Genomic DNA, 4,139 nt, shown 5'->3' with positions numbered 1-4,139 from the left:
GGTGTCCGACCCTGTGCGACCCCATAGATGGCAGCCCACCAGGCTCTCCTGTCCCTGGGATTCTCCAGGCAAGAACATTGGAGTGGGTCACAGTCCATGGAGTCACAAAAGAGTCAGACACAACTTAGCAACTAAACAACAAGAACAATGAAGGGGAGGAGAATAGGGCCCCTGCTCCCTGAAAAGAAGTGGGATGGAAAATGCCTACTCAGTGCTGGGCACTGTGCTTGACATGCTCCATCCTTGTAACACTCGATGCTTGGACAACCCCATCAGGCAGGGATGGTTCATTTCCTTTTAGTCGGAAAACAAACAAAAAACTGGAGCCCAGAAAAGATTGCCCAGAGAATGAGAGCCAAAGCTCAAACCCAAGTCCCTCTGGCTCCATGTTGTCCTTAAACAAACAAAATATGATTACTAAGCAAATTTGTTTTCAATGAGAAGGACATATTATTTTTTTTTCCTTTCTGGAGCCCAGGGAATGAAAGGATCATTTTTTTCAAACCTGTGACTGGGGCCAAAGAATAGAGCAAAAACTGCTTAGGTTAGTCCTGGGGGGATATTAAGATGGAATTCAGTAATCCACGGACAGAAGCGTTTGTGTCTTACCAGGTGGAATTCCATGAGCTACCGTGAGCCGCTCAGCACCTCAGAGGAACCTAGGATCAATCGGGTTCTGGCCCAGCTTGCGGAGAGCCACGGCTTGCCCGCCATCTAGTGGTGAGTCGGAAGCCTCGCTGTAGGGCTCAAAAAAGAAGGATCTGGGGTCAAAATGCCTTCGTGATCCTTAAAGACCTCAGTCAGAGTTCCCTGTAACAGGTGGGTCCAGAGCGCATCCCAGCGCCCCCAGAGAAATTCATCTGCTGTTCATTTGCCATCAGAATCGTGTTCCAGAACTCAGTGGCCTCTCTCAACTCACACCTTCACTTTCAGGCTTTCTGGAAAGTACTTTGAATTTGCTTCCCTCCCTTGTATTTCCATTCATGTTAGTCACACAGAGAGGGGGAAAAAAAAACAACACACCTCAGTTAATCTAGTTCTTCAGCTACACACATACCACCACCACCACCACTTATTGGCAGGGCCACTAATCAGAGAGCCTCTCCATGGGAAGTCTTCCTAAACACAAGATCCAGGTGGGGAGAATGCAGCAGCTTGGGGAGGCAAAAGAATGAGGATCACCAAGGAAGAAAAAGTTGGCTTAAAACTCAACATTCAGAAAACTAAGATCATGGCATCTGGTCCCATCACCTCATGGCAAATAGATGGGGAAACAGTGGATATGGTGACAGACTTTATTTTTGAGGGGGCTCCAAAATCACTGAAGATGGTGAATGCAGCCATGAAATTAAAAGACACTTGCTCCTTGGAAGAAAAGCTATGACCAAACTAGGCAGCATATTAAAAAGCAGAGACATTACTTTGCCAACAAAGGTCTGTCTAGTCAACGCTGTGGTTATTCCAGTAGTCATATATGGATGTGAGAGTTGGACTATAAAGAAAGGTGAGTGCCGAACAATTGATGCTTTTGAACTCTAGCGTTGGAGAAGACTCTTGAGAGTCCTGTGGACTGCAAGGAGATCCAACCAGTCAATCCTAAAGGAAATCAGTCCTGAATATTCATTGGAAGGACTGATGCTGAAGCTGAAACTCCAATATTTGGCCACCTGATGTGAAGAACTGACTCCTTGAAAAAGACCCTGATGCTGGGAAAGATTGAAGTCAGGAGGAGAAGGGGATGACAGAGGATGAGATGGTTGGATGGCATCACTGACTTGATGGACCTGAGTTTGAGCAAGCTCCGGGAGTTGGTGATGGACAGGGAAGCTTGTGTGCTGCAGTCCATGGGGTCACAGAGAGTGGACATGACTGAGAAACTGAACTGAACTGAGGAAGAAAATGCCGTTCTTGAAAAGGAACCCCCATTAACAGAGCCCTGGGAACAGGGGCATCCTCAGCACGACTGAGTGACTTCCGTTTCACTTTTCACTTTCATGCATCGGAGAAGGAAATGGCAACCCACTCCAGTGTTCTTGCCTGGAGAATCCCAGGGACGGGGGAGCCTGGTGGGCTTCCGTCTATGGGGTCGCACAGAGTCGGACACGACTGAAGCGACTTAGCAGCAGCAGCAGACACTCAGGTCACCAGGCTCCCTTCAGAGCCTCCCTCTGCCCCTCTGCCCCTTCTCCTTGCCTGGTACCCAGTCCCCCTTCCAACAGTGTAGGCGGTTGTGCAGAGCCTGGATGTGGACAGGGAGGGAGACTGGCAGTTTCAATGGTCCAGAGATGCAGGCTTAACCTTGGTGTCAGAGGTGATGGAGAGGCATCCCAGAATATTTTCTCTGAGTATCACTGGCGGATGAAGAGTTCTCCAAGCTCATGCTGACTTTTGTACTTGATTCACCCTGTTTAGTCATTCCTTATATACGTGAATGAATAATGTTACATGTTCTGTCAATGCACATTGTTCTTTTAAGATTGTTTTTTGATGTGGACTGTTTTAACGTATTTATTGAATTTGTTACAATATTGTTTCTGTTGTTTATGTTCTGGTTTTTTGGCCCAGGAGCATGTGGGATCTTAGCTCCCTGATCAGGGATCAAACTCACATCCCCTGCATTGTAATGTGAAGTCTTTAACCACTGAACCACCGGGAAAGTCCTGTATATAGTTTTAATTTTAAAATATATGTCCAGGTTAGATCTTGTGGTTGGCACAATAATCCCTCCCTCCAAATATACCCACATCTTTTATCCCCAAAACCTGTGAATATATTACCTTTCCGAACCAAAGAGACTTTACAGAGGTGATTAAGGTTAAGGACATTGAGATGGTGAGAGTGTCTTGGATTATCCAGGTGGGCCCTATCTAAACACATTACTTCTTTAAAAACAGAGAACCTTCCCAGGCTATGATCAGAGAGAGAGAGAGAGATGACACCAGGACAAGGGTCTGGGAGAAATGTGACATTACTGGCTTTGAACATGGAGAAAGGGGTCCATACCCAAACCAAGGAATGTGGGCAGCCTGTAGAAGCTGCCTGGCTTCCCTGGTGGCTCTGACAGTAAAGAAACTGTCTGCAATGCAGGAAACCCAAGTTGAATCCCTGGGTCAGGAATATCCTCTGGAGAAGGAAATGGCAACCCACTGCAGTATTCTTGCCTGGGAAATCCCACAGACAGAGGAGCCTGGCAGGCTACGGTCCATGGGGTCCCAAAGAGACAGATGTGACTTTTCTGTCGAACACTTTCACTTTCTAGATGCTGAGAAAGGCAAGGAAAAGAATTTTCCCTAGAGCCTGCAGACAAGAATGCAGCCTGTGGAGTTTAGCCCAGCGAGGACCATGTCAGACTTCTGCACAACTGTAAGATAATTTGCATGGTTTTAAGCCACTAACTTTGTGGGGACTTGTTAGAGGAGCAATAAAACTCATACAAACTTTTTTAGGTTTTGAGATCTCAAAGTCTCATTCAGCATCAAAGCAAGGACTGCCTTCCTTTGATGTTGCCTGTAAAGTCATTGCTCTGATCAGAACCGTATTTTTTTTGGAGTTTTGTTTCAGGACCTAGGGAAAAGGCGCCATTTCTGTCAATAGACTATTTTATTACTTGGAAACCATAAGATCAACTCTATCACACAAAGTGAGCTTCTGATGAATGCTGTTAGACTCGTCAAGGAGTTCTGAATTAAGGCGCTCTTAATTCAGTTTCTGTGCCCCTCATCATTGACTAGGACACACTCTAGAAATAGAAATATGAATATATACCATACAGAAAGCAGAAATGGATTGTCTCTACCAGGAAGCATTGTCTCCTTAAGAATATTGACTGGGACTTCCCTGGTGGTCCAATGGTTAAGAATCCTCTAGTCAATGCAGGGGACATGGGTTCCATCCCTGGTCTGAGAAGATTCCACATGCCTCGGGGCAGCTAAGCCTGTGAGCCACATATACTGAGCCTGTGCATTCTAGAGCCCCTGATCCACAAGAGAAGCCACCACAATGAGAAGCTGGTGCCCTGCAACTAGAGAAAGCCCATGGCCAGCAACAAAGCCCCAGTGCTGCCAAAAGTAAATAAATATTTTAAAAAAGAAATACTCACTGAATCATGAAGTTGTCCAAACCTCTTTAATACAATCATT

General features: G+C 46.0%; 1 long non-coding RNA gene across 1 annotated transcript in view; it reads left to right on the top strand.

Moving 5' to 3' along the window:
- LOC104994584 overlaps positions 1–3,770 on the top strand; it is a 4,811-nt gene extending 1,041 nt beyond the window's left edge. The window contains exons 2-3 of the long non-coding RNA XR_825961.1: positions 613–720; positions 3,260–3,770. This is a non-coding gene — a long non-coding RNA (uncharacterized LOC104994584). The remainder of the gene's footprint in view (positions 1–612; positions 721–3,259) is intronic.
- Positions 3,771–4,139: the final 369 nt, after the last annotated feature.

This window comes from Bison bison, unplaced genomic scaffold, assembly GCF_000754665.1.
Source record: "Bison bison bison isolate TAMUID 2011002044 unplaced genomic scaffold, Bison_UMD1.0 scf7180017864261, whole genome shotgun sequence".
NCBI classification, from domain to species: Eukaryota; Metazoa; Chordata; class Mammalia; order Artiodactyla; family Bovidae; genus Bison; species Bison bison.
This window is presented reverse-complemented; position numbering and strand designations above follow the sequence as displayed.